The following is a 13,479-nucleotide window of genomic DNA, read 5'->3' on the forward strand; positions in this document are numbered from 1 at the left end:
TGTGAGTAAATACAGATTCTTCTACTTGAAATATCAAAATGAGTTCCTCAGTTTATACATGTAACAGGAGTAAAGACATTATTATCATTGTCTTAAATAGCAGCATTAAAGAAATCATAAAAAGTCCAAGTAATTTCCATAATGTAATTGAAATCAAAATTCAGACATATAATTTAGACCAAAGAAAACATTTATTTGATAATTCCAGGAGTCATACATGCAGGTATTGTTTGAAACTGTTTCGCTTTATTGCTACACATATCTGGAATGAGCTGCCTATAATAAACAAATTTAGACGAAGCAGTAATGTCATGAGACATTCTTTATGAACTATTTTACAGTAAGCAGTGAATTTAAAATCTAATTAAAATAAAAAACGATGTTTGGAATAAAATCAAGAATATACTGCAAATGAAAATTATACATGTACAATGACGGCTTTTGTAATTGAACATAACAGGGGTTAATTATTGCTTACGTAATAGATATTAGAGAGGGCAAAAAGGTTCTGATCTTTACGTCACATTAGATCATAGATAAATACAATCAGCTCAGTGGTTAATGCATTACAATCCCTGTGTTATATCAGATAACAAACAAGAGCAAAGTTCTCACTCTCAAATGATTTCTTATTAGAAACATCTATTCACAAATATTGCAATTATATCGTTTTCACACCTGGTTATGAAGAACATGAGACAATATAAAGTCGATGGAATTTCATAGAAAAATGTATAATAAAGGAAGTACACCACTAATTAATGGCCCCATTGCTTTCTATGTTAAATTCCTCAATTTCGAGTGGTCACAGCTCTTTTATCTTAAGTTCAAATAAAGTGACAATCATTGCATGTCAAAGCAACACCTTCTGGTGTCCTGTACTGAAAAAATCAACATACCTTACATTGCATATAAGAAAGAACTGGTTCCCCGAACTTCGGATGTACCAAAACAGGTACTTCCGATCTGACAAAAAGGCAAAATGTACTCTCCTTTTTAAATTTCATGCCATTTTTTTATTATTCAAATTTATTAGTCAAAAATTGTTCTGCAATGATCACCAGTCATGCAGCTTTCATTTGATACCAAAATTAATAAAATATTCTATATATATTGAAAGTTATGTCCATGCGTAGGAACTATTTTGTGTTAAATATGTACTACTTTCTGGTATGTGCTTTCTGGCCGGGCCTGAATTAGTGGTGTTACACCTAAAAGACACAGAACCAATTCTTCCTGTATTTGTTATAAAAAAAATCTACTTGAATTTGAATATAAAAGAGTTAACAAAACATGACCTTAAAACTTTTTCTCAACAAATTAACTAGAGCAATTCAGCACTGCATGTTGCTGTTGATGATATTTTGATGCAATATCATATTGCAAAATTTTGCAACGAAGGACGTCACAACTCAAAAAGACATAATTTATATATAAAAAAGACAATATATAATAGCTCTACATCAACTATACTTTTTGTGACGGTTTTTACACTTTTTTTGTAATTAAATACTAATATTTGATAAGATTTGTCAAAATTTCGGTTTTTGCTATCTTTAAGCATTTATGATCATTTATTACTTGAGCAGCATGTTGTTTTGAAATAAAGTGTCATATTGAAAGAACTACGTAAGGTGCTGTGATATTGGGAGGTAAAGATTAAAAGCCCTTTCGAAAATGGGCTCCTCGATAAGTAAATTCAGGGGAATTTGGCCCTATCAAAATATATTAAGGAATTCCCTCTCCAAAACATTGATCGTGCAATGTATTCAGAAGTATGTAAACAATTTCCTTTTCAGTTAAGAAATATGTTCGCTCGTGCATATTTTTGATCCCTTATACAGCTTTGGCAATACTTTTGGTCTTTTTCGTTTAAATGAGTTCTTCAACAATATTTTGTATTAAGTTTAGGATTTTCGAATATTCATAGGTCCAAAGCATCACCGCACATACCTTAATATCTGGTGCCGAGTATCGTTAATGTTATGTATTTGCAACTTTGAGGTAGACCATGCAGATGAGACCATGAGACGATTTCAATGGAACATTCAAAGATGCCAAAAATAAGCACAAAAATGTTTAAACATATCCGCTATGGTAAAACCATGGAAGTAATTATATTCAATATTACTTCCATGGTAAAACGTAGCTTTGATGCCCTTTTAAGAACTGAATTTACTAAATAGATTATATACATGATCGACCAACCGAGTTTTGAGTCAGTCTATTAATGACCATTTGAAAGTCTTCGCTGCGATATAACGAGCACACAATAGTAGCAAATGAAGCAAAGTTACATAGTCAAATTAGTGTTAAAATACCTCTTTGGTGAAGATCATACAGATGAAACTAATGCCAGTTAACAAACAATATTTCTAGATCATGTTTCTAGATGTACAAAGGCCAATTGTCTTCAAGTATATTACAAACACATATATCTCTTTGCTTTTAAGTCTTGCCAACTTCGATGACTGGCAGATTATCAGATATGTTTATATATAATTGTTAAACCATCTTGATGTCTGCAGAAAATATCAGTTGTGTTTATTTTGTTCAAGGTTAGAAACTTAAGTTTGCGACGCGACTATAAACATTTATTACAGTGTCATTCATCTTGAATACTGGTATATTGGTAGAATTACAAATTAATGGGACAAAAGGTATGAGGACATCCAAATATAATGCCACGCGTATTGTGGCAATACACATTTGCATATTTGGCCAAATGAGTCTAAATCACTTTTTTCAATATGTTTACATAATAAAATGCCTGTACCAAGTCAGGAATATGACAGTTGTTATCCATTCGTTTGATGAGTTTGAGCTTTTGAAATTGCCATTTGGTAAGGGACTTTCAATTATGAATTTTCCTTGGAGTTCGGTATTTTTGTGATTCTACTTTTTACCCCTCTAAAACGTCTTCATCAACTTCTTTGGTCACGGTATTATTTTACAATTTCGTTTAAGGAACCGACGATCTTCTTTTACATATAATGTATGCAAATATCATTTAAAAGCTGTATGACATAAAATTGAGACTGGACACGGGGAATGTGTCAACGAGACAACAATCCTACCAAAAAGCAGAATGCCGACAAGGCCACCAATGTGCTTTCAACATTACGACATATTCCACACTCAGAGGCGGGCATCAGCTTTGTCCCATAAACAAAAATGTGCATTAGTCAAGTTCAGCGATTATGAACGTCACACTTAACACCCGAAACATTATGTATAAATGAACCAAAATTAAAAAAAATCATATAAGAGTAACAAACGTAAGAGACCAGGCTCAAACATGCGGCGGGTTAAACAATGTTCTGTGATATATCAACCTTTCTTATACCTCTAGTCAATGTAGACTAAACAATCACACAGCAAGGTTTGTGACGTAAAGTGACGCATGAAAGAGGACACAAACATTTTTTTTTCATAACAGTTAGAATGAAACAGAAAGATAGTTTGAAAAATGTGGTTAAAACGGTCCATATCATCTCTTCGTCTATCGCATGCACATCGTTGACTTTCAATTCGACTTTTTTTAACCTTTAATTAGAATCTAGATGTTACAGTAGACATATTTTATTGCATGTAAGATGCCAAACTCTTTAACATTTTGATAAGTGTACTCTATTATTACTGATTGAAGGATAAAACGAGACAATATGATCTTAAATTGACGTAGCACTTACGTAACAACAAGGTTACACCTAAAGAAAATAAATTATACTATTACTCTGGTGGCTCATAACTTAAAGTAAAACCATGCATAACATAGGGGCACTTTTGTGTACATTAATTAACTAGAATGAAATTCAAAACAGTGTGGCTGTGGCCATTGATTGACACATTAAATTCATCCATTGACTGGGACAATTTACGTGAACGTTTGTCTGTAACGACCACTGTTCACGACGTACCTACGATAGACATTTAAACTGTGGGGTCACCAAAGGTTTCTTAACGCCTTTAATTATAAAATAATTCGAACCAGTTGCTTCGCAGGGCGCAGCATTATACGACCGCAGAGGTTGAACCCTGAACGGTTGGGGCAAGTATGGACACAACATTCAAGCTGGATTCAGCTCTAAATTTGGATTGTGATTAAATAGTTGACACAGCATAGGTTTCTGACACAGAATGAATGTGGTCTAATGAACTTAAACAAGAAATTTTGCCTTTGAGCAATTCACTATGCTGTTGAATATTAATCCTCTCAAAAAAATGTTTCAAGAAATTTTCTTTTTATTTATGAAATCTGAAATGAAAAAAATTGACCCCCCAATTTTTTTTTTTCACATCCCCCTTTCCCTTATTTCAAAACTGATCTCAATTCAAATTTCTAATGAAGTTTGCAACAATAACTACTCATTTAAATACATCATAAAATATTAAAATGTAAAAAAAGTGCTTGTTATTACTGAATGGTAAAGATTGTTTTAATCTATCAATTGTTAGTAGAAGTGAATATACATTGTATATTGTATAAAACAATGATTTAAGTTGATTCAACTACTATTCTGGACAAAGAAAGATAACTCCAATTGAAATCCAATTGGAATTTCTTGCTATTGCACACTATTGTGCAATTAGATATTTCTTGCTATTGTGCAATACTGTGCAATTGAAAATATTTGCTATTGCACAATACTGTGCAATTGAAAATTTCTTGCTATTGCACAATACTGTGCAATTGAAGATTTCTTGCTATTGCTGAATACTGTGCAATTGAAAATTTCTTGCTATTGCACAATACTTAATATAATAATTTTGGATCCTGATTTGGACCAACTTGAAAACTGGGCCCATAATCAAAAATCTAAGTACATGTTTAGATTCAGCATATCAAAGAGGCCCAAGAATTCAATTTTTGTTAAAATCAAACTTAGTTTAATTTTGGACCCTTTGGACTTTAATGTAGACCAATTTTAAAACGGGACCAACAGTTAAGAATCTACATACACAGGTTTATTTGGCATATCAAAGAACCCCAATTATTCAATTTTTGATGAAATCAAACAAAGTTTAATTTTGGACCCCGATTTGGACCAACTTGAAAACTGGGCCAATAATCAAAAATCTAAGTACATTTTTAGATTCAGCATATCAAAGAACCCCAAGGATTCAACGTTTGTTAAAATCAAACTAAGTTTAATTTTGGACCCTTTGGACCTTAATGTAGACCAATTTGAAAACGGGACCAAAAATTAAGAATCTACATACACAGTTAGATTCGGCATATCAAAGAACCCCAATTATTCAATTTTTGATGAAATCAAACAAAGTTTAATTTTGGACCCTTTGGGCCCATTTTTTCCTAAACTGTTGGGACCAAAACTCCCAAAATCAATACCAACCTTCCTTTTATGGTCATAAACCTTGTGTTTAAATTTCATACATTTCTATTTACTTATACTAAAGTTATGGTGCGAAAACCAAGAAAAATGCTTATTTGGGTCCCTTTTTGGCCCCTAATTCCTTAACTGTTGGGACCTCAACTCCCAAAATCAATACCAACCTTCCTTTTGTGGTCATAAACATTGTGTTTAAATTTCATTGATTTCTATTTACTTAAACTAAAGTTATTGTGCGAAAACCAAGAATAATGCTTATTTGGGCCCTTTTTTGGCCCCTAATTCCTAAACTGTTGGAACCGAAACTCCCAAAATCAATCCCAACCTTTCTTTTGTGGTCATAAACGTTGTGTCAAAATTTCATAGATTTCTATTAACTAAAACTAAAGTTATAGTGCGAAAACCAAGAAAATGCTTATTTGGGCCCTTTTTGGCCCCTAATTCCTAAAATGTTGGGACCAAAACTCCCAAAATCAATACCAACCTTCCTTTTGTGGTCATAAACCTTGTGTTAAAATTTCATAGATTTCCGTTCACTTTTACTAAAGTTAGAGTGCGAAAACTAAAAGTATTCGGACGACGGACGACGACGACGACGCAGACGCCAACGTGATAGCAATATACGACGAAAATTTTTTCAAATTTTGCGGTCGTATAAAAATTAATCAGGAATAACCTTTATGTTTTGATTTATATAATTGATATAAATCAAAACATCGTGTTATTTCTGATTAATTTTTCGAATTACTTTATTAAGGTGTTGAGAACCTTTGGTGACCCCATAGTTTAAGTGTCTTTAAAAAGTACATAGTGAGAAGTGGTCGTTACATACAAACGTTCACCTAAATTGTCCCAGTCAATGGATGAATTTAATGTGTCAATCAATGGCCACAGCCACACTGTTTTGAATTTCATTCTATTTCTATATTGGCCCTGGAGAATCAAAATATGAGTACAATCACAATGCTTATCAAAGTCTAGGGCTATACTGTCGATTCGATGTACTTTGGTTTGTGATTATTTCCCAGAAACATTGGACGCAAGTGATCCCTTTCTTTTTCTGTTTCATTCCCAACGAAAAATTGCAAGTTTTGATTTTGATCCAAGTAGTTCAATTGAACCTCTTCTACACTTTCGTCGTCTTGCAGTCAATTATTCTAGATGTGGAATCACTGATTTATATAAAGATAATCTTAATCGGATTGCTTTGTCTAAAGTATAAAGATGATCTTGATAGGATAAAACGGTGATGAGCCGTCGAGTAAGGTCATAATTGAAATAAAAAGTAACTGTCATTGTATATAAAAATTATGATCAAATTTGAACGTTTGTGATAATCGTTTGTGAATACGCTTCTGATCCAAAAAAGTGATGGAACTGCAAAAGAGTTAACAGTTGCCGAAAGGTCAAGCTGTGTATTAATATATATCAATACTAAACATCTTGTTATCAGCACCACGAATTTATAATATTGACCATTATCTGTAACGGCTCAGTGGGATAAAAAGAAATAAACTGTCCATACATTAGTGCGATAATAGCAAAGCATTTATTAAAAAACAATCTGTTACAGATTTATTTCAAGATATAATCTTATCAGCACTCAGAGGGGACTTTAGGGAAAGAGCCAGAGGCAGCCCCTTATGTAAACTAGTCCACCATCCTTCTTAAGCTTCGCGATAAGTGAACATAACAGGGGTCCAGTTTACCCCTAATGGAGAACTAAGAAAGGAGCTACAAATTTGTTTAATCATGGAGGTTTAATGCATAGAATTTTAACCTGTCCTATTCCAAATGTTGCCTAGTTTGTATCTCCTTTTTAAAATCCGTGATCTCCCACTACATATGGATTTATGAGAATTAAAAATGCATTTAAAGTAATAAGTATATATCAAATTCACAGTGTAGATACTATTCTGTACGCTATCCGGAAGTCGCGATTTTCGAAGCGATGATTTCCAACTGGCTAACAGGACGGTTTTGCCTACGGTAACTTTTCTCATCATTTGTTTACTCCTATATCTACAAAGAGCTTTGAACATCTTCAAGGTATATATAGCATCATAAATATGAGTAACTGTAACAAAAACATGCATTAGAATATAAAATATACGTGTGCATCACATCAACTTGGTAGAAAAAAGTGAAATCGATGGACAATTTTGCTCTCGTAGTACAAAGCAAATAATCTTTTATTGCAAATATTTGCATCAGTTGACAGTTAAATATATAGTGTTTCAATATTCTTTTCGTATTTAAGTAGAATATTCGTATTTCCCATAAAAAATATGTTTTTCTTGAAGATCCCAAAATAAAATACTGTACGATCAGTCTAGAACTGACTGTATTCTAGAAGCGATTTCAGATTTTTTGACTGTATGACCAGTCGTGATTTTGAAGAAAAAACAACAGCAATTTGAAGGTATATATATACGTGTATATGTGATATTATGAACTATCCAGGGAACTATAACATGTAATTACTTTCATCAGACAATACAAATATATTTCTGATGAATTTTTTAGACGGCAAAATAATTGTATTTTTGTTTCCATCAGTCTTATTTAAAAATCAAATGCCTAAAAAGTAATACATGATTCTCTTGTGGACTTTGTAATAGTGTATCGTTACAGTTATCTGTTTAGCTATTACATTTTTAAAGATTATTTACACCGTCCGCCGTTGACCAATTGATGATAACATAAATCAAGCTTGTCTTTTAAAATAACAAAAAAAGGATAAAGACAGCTTTGCGTAGGGGGATAATTCATGTGATATAATTTTGGTAAGTTTACAGAAATAGAAGGTCCATAATGCATTAATCGAGTAAAAATGGAGCAATTTCAGAAAACTTTAATGATTGGTTTAGGAGGTGTTGGAAATACCTGATGGGTGCCCCCATATAATGTAATGTTCAAGTCCGTATCTTATATAAATTAACCCCATAAAAGATTTTTACTAAAATTCGAAATAGACGGTACAAAATACAGTCATTATCATTTATGATAAGGAATCCGAATTTCTTATCGGGGCCTTTTATAGCTCACTATGCGGTATGGGCTTTGTTCATTGTTGAAGGCCGTACGGTGACCTATAGTTGTTAATGTCTGTGTCATTTTGGTCTTTTGTGGATAGTTGTCTCATTGGCAATCATACCACATCTTTTTTATATAGCTCTACATCTTAAACAAAGTGAAGGAACTGTGATCAATTATAGGCTACGGTACGGCCTCGAATGTGTGTAAATACATGCATTTTTATGTAACAACTAAATCTGTGTGTTTGTACAATTTTAAGTATAACGGAGGACATTTCTGAAACTTATATACTAGTATACATCAAACCTTCCTCTTATTTTAGCAACATTTAAACATATCCTTATACTTTATGTGGTAAGTCGAGTACACCCTATCAAGCTAAAACTTGTTTCATAAGTTTTCAGGATGTGAATGTATTGAAATATATTTGTGTTATTTTAGAAAAATGCCACCTTCTAATGTATCGTAAATAACTTTGAAATCACCACTAGAATACAGTGACATAAAGACTGATCATAAAGTTTTAAAATAAACAAGCGAGACTGATCGTACAGTGAGAAATTCAAACAAGTGTCATTTTCTTATTTCTGGCTTCAAAGATCTGGTTGAAACTTTTACCACCACTTGAAATATACTTTATTGAGTTAATTAAGTCTGGTTTTTAGGTTCGCCGACTGATTTTTCTTAGTGATGCACTTGAAAATCTCTTGATTAAGGCAAAGACACGAATATTGAATGTGCGGAATTTAATTCTAAACCATTTGAGAATATCGATGTCGGCTGAATTAATCATTAAGCAATGTACAGATGATCAACTTACCGTGTAATTCAGTATACCCATCAAATTTAAAATGTGATCAAAAAAGTTCTCGCTTCGAAAATCGCGACTTCCGGATAGCGTACAGAATAGTATCTACACTGTGAAATTGAAATTAGTAATCGTAGAGTGAAAATGTAACTTTTGATAGATAGCAAACAAACTTTAAAATTGCCAACTATAAAGTACAATCATGTAGTATCATCAGAACTTATCATGTATAAAAACTTATAACAACGATAAAATTTTCATTATCTGTAATAAACAGTTCGGTTTTTTTCTGCTGTTATTTCATATAAAACAAATACATTAACCTTGTTTTGTTTATCATCTTCAAATATCAGATATATTAGAGAGAAAAATCGACATTATGGGCTATTTTTTTCAGATATTGCGTGGTTTATCAAAGATCTTGGAGAATTTTACATTTTGCATCTGTTATCCCTGATATTTATCAGAAGGCGAAGAAGGCATAAAAATACTGCTTTGAAACAAAATAATTAGTTAAAATCTGTCTTTTTGCCCATTTCATTCTAACAAAAGCAAATAGAAATCGTTGAAGGTCGCAAACATTGATTTATGCATGACGGGACTTGTACTGCACGGAATCTTGGCAAGGGAACATATGCATGTAACACGACACAAAATTGGCAACTATAACAAGGAAAAGAGATTACGATTCAGTTTGATTTTCAGTAAAACACATTTTGTCAAAAAGAATTTTAATAAACATTTCAAAATAAATGCATCATTTTTAACATTTAACATTTAGATAACATTTTGTTTACACTGTTGATGTAAAACGACTAAAAGCTTTCAGAATTCGGTCGATCGTTACAGTGCCTTTGTAACTTAAACGATTGGTGACATCTGAACTATGTCTAAATCAAACGTTCCATGAGATACAAATGTCTAACATTTTGACGATTATTCGATTGTTTTCATGTACATGTATCTGGCTTAATTCGATCATTATCATTGGATTTGGCTTAGAATCGTAAGACAGGAGAGACAGGTATAGCAAGAGACACTTACCATGTAGATAAACCTGGTCTCATACCCTATTGCTTTATTGAAATTTGATTTGATTTGACTGTTTTAACATAGACTAACATAGGTTTTCTCACTGTACATCTACCCTAAAAAAAACGGCAATAAAACTCCAACAAAAGAAATTCCTCAATAAAACAGTATCATCCCCCAAAATTGCCCAGTATGCTATATTAATACATGAAATGTTATATTATATTTAGGATTGAAAACAAGTTTCAGTGAACTTTAATTATAATCTTATAATTCACAAAATGAAACGATTAATCTCATTTTCATTTTTTTCGTTGCTGTTTTAAGCTCGTTAAACGTCATTAATGATAAATCTTAGAGTACACACGAAATGACAGCATGTGGTATTTTATTTATCAAAGCCTTCCGCAAAAACCAAAATCTTCAAGGGAAAGCAAAACGTAACCGCCTCCAATCTGGGAGCAATCCAATAATACCAATAGTGTGCCTGTAGCATAAGTATTTATCTTATCTCCAATGATTATTATCTGTAATCACTATCAGGTGCTAATGTACTTCACAGATCCACGGACATAATTGGTTCCAGGCGTAACGGTCGAATATCATAAGGTTTTATTGGTGTAATTATCATAATTATAAAACTAGAGGTACTACAGATATCAATAAAACACCTCCAACTAATTTATTGTTCATTAAATAATGTTAATTTGGGCAGAATCAATTTGCGCCAATTGCGGTTTTGAAAAGGTATTAATTGCGCCACTCTCTTTTATTTTGATGGTATTAATTGCGCCAATAAATGAAATGAAATTGCGCCACATTTACCTGTTAATTTTTTTTACCTATATCATACCTGTACATGTTTTACCTATATCAATACAAGACAAGACAAGACACATACTTTATGAAAGTCTCACCACTTGATAAATATAAAATATACAGCTTTTTTAAACACAAGATAACAACAAGAGCCACTCTATAAAGAGTTTTAAGAGACTATAAAATATTTTTTCTTAAAATTATAATACAAATACAAATCAACTATCACGAGTATAAAATATGTTTTCGTTTTTTTCACTGCAGATTTTGGCAGTATGCAATACCACATTTTCATTTGTAAAAAGAAATATAATTATTTCATTATCAGTCTCCAGAAATTAGAACGTCAGGTTTTGAGATCTGCGAGCATAAACAAAGCAACCAATATGTTTTCAGAGCGACCTTCAAAAATAATAAATTCAGAGATCTTCAAAATTGAAGAAGAAAATTTATACAAAAAAGATTTAAAATGTGTGCCTCAGTCTATGTATAGAGAGAGAGAAGAAAACTGCGTCTGGCTTAACCTAGGAATCAAGCAGAATTTCAGAATATTGGAAGATATTGGTGTTGTTACAAACAAAGATGATGTCTTTGTATTGTGTAACGATCCACAAAGCGGGATAATTTCATCAGGATGCGAGACTATTTTCTGTCTACAATGTTAGAGGAATTTTTTGCTGATGGTACCTAGTCAATCATTTAGTTGTTATATAAAAATAAATAAAATTGGCGCAATAAGGGGAGTATTTCATTGGCGCAAATGATACCTATAGTTTTGAAAATTAGGTGGCGCAAAATAAGTATTGGCGCAATTAAGTTGTGGCGCAAATGAGTTACTTTTTGGCGCAAAAAGATATCGCCCGTTAATTTAACCCCATTAGTAGACTTCTTACATGTATTATGAATATGATATAACTTAGAAAAACTAGAAAATGCGGAATAAAGGAACTGAAAGAAAATTAAGAAATAAAAACAACTGAATAAGCAAATAAATAAAAACAATAGTGTCTCACGTATGTCAAATTAGTCACAGATATGATATTAAAACAATATCTCATACATGTATTCACTGTTGACATACAGGATATCAGTGTTCTTTAAGTGACTACCAAAGGTGTGACACATCAAGTGAAGACCATGTGCTCACGCTGTCAAATGGAAGTCATTGACATCTTTATAATTTTGTTTTAGCTAATAACAATGTACATGTATACGACAAGGAAAGACGTTCCATTCCCCCCAAAATAGCTTAGATCGGAAGAAAGCCAACTCGATATGTGAAAGAGTCGAACACAGTGAAACCGTCTCAAATTTATCTGTGCTCGATTTGTTTTTACATACCACAGCTTAAAAATTAAAGTTTCAGAAATGACACACACACAACACTGTGGGTGTACCCACACCAAAAAGAGTGTAAGAAGGTCAATTGTGCCAGACAAAGTTGCAATCTTGGTTTTTGGTAATTTGTCTTCAGAAAGTATCATCCAAAAAACGACCCCATCGAAATAGTATATAGAGACTAATCTCTGCTAAGATTACTATTGATGTCAACTGTTTAATATATTTATTCAAATTAGAAATAAATCAGATGCAATCTACAATTATGTAACAATTTATTCATCAGGTGGTATAGAGGTGAAAAGTGCATGAACACAGATTTAATTCACGTGCAATAACACTTCAAATGTTACCAAGTTTATTTTGTTGATTTATCAAAAGCGTGTATAAAAGTTGCATTTTATATAAGAAGAACAAGGAGAGAAACTAAAAAGGGCACTTACCACTGCCTTCAAGGTAAAATTCCGACCTCTACAACGTCACGAAAGAACTTCCACTGAATCTATAATATATGTAGATATATGATATCTGGCAACATGCAGAGTAGAGAATATTGAATGCACGTGTATTTCTGATGAGGTGATCTAATAGTGTTTACACGACAGCCCGTTAGGGAGTATATGATAATATTTGCTGAAAATTTGTCTGATTTAATACTTAAGAGAAAGTTAACCAATCAAAATTCAGATTGATGTTTTGGAATTTGAAACCAGCTATCGATTCAAGTGAAATGTAAACACGTTTTCGTAGGAAAACAAGATAAAAAAAATAATGTGTTTTCAAGTGCTTTGGTTGATTAGAAAAAAATTCTTCATATCAGAATAAATGTTGACGTTATCAAAACATAGACTGATGCGCGGTGGCCAAGTTTATTGGAAAACTGTCAGATTTCTTTGTAGAATATACTTTTTTTTATATAGACAAAAAAATAAACAAAAACATGTAGCTTCAACGGTTATTAGAACATAAGTTTATGATGACGTTTGCAATTAAATGTCTACAGCTCCTTGTCTGATATATCTATCGTCATGACGTCATTGGTTCAGATCTTGTAACCCGAATTTTTCCAGGTCATCTATTGTAACACAA

At 32.3% G+C, this 13,479-nt stretch overlaps 1 protein-coding gene across 2 annotated transcripts in view; it reads right to left on the bottom strand.

The window, feature by feature from the left end:
• Positions 1 to 12,992, bottom strand: part of LOC143045297 (uncharacterized) — a 32,750-nt gene extending 19,758 nt beyond the window's left edge. For both annotated transcript variants that reach the window (XM_076217723.1, XM_076217724.1), the window contains exon 1: positions 12,834 to 12,992. The gene's annotated coding sequence lies outside the window, so the exon portion shown is untranslated. The remainder of the gene's footprint in view (positions 1 to 12,833) is intronic.
• Positions 12,993 to 13,479: the final 487 nt, after the last annotated feature.

Source organism: Mytilus galloprovincialis, chromosome 9 (genome assembly GCF_965363235.1).
Source record: "Mytilus galloprovincialis chromosome 9, xbMytGall1.hap1.1, whole genome shotgun sequence".
NCBI lineage: Eukaryota > Metazoa > Mollusca > Bivalvia > Mytilida > Mytilidae > Mytilus > Mytilus galloprovincialis.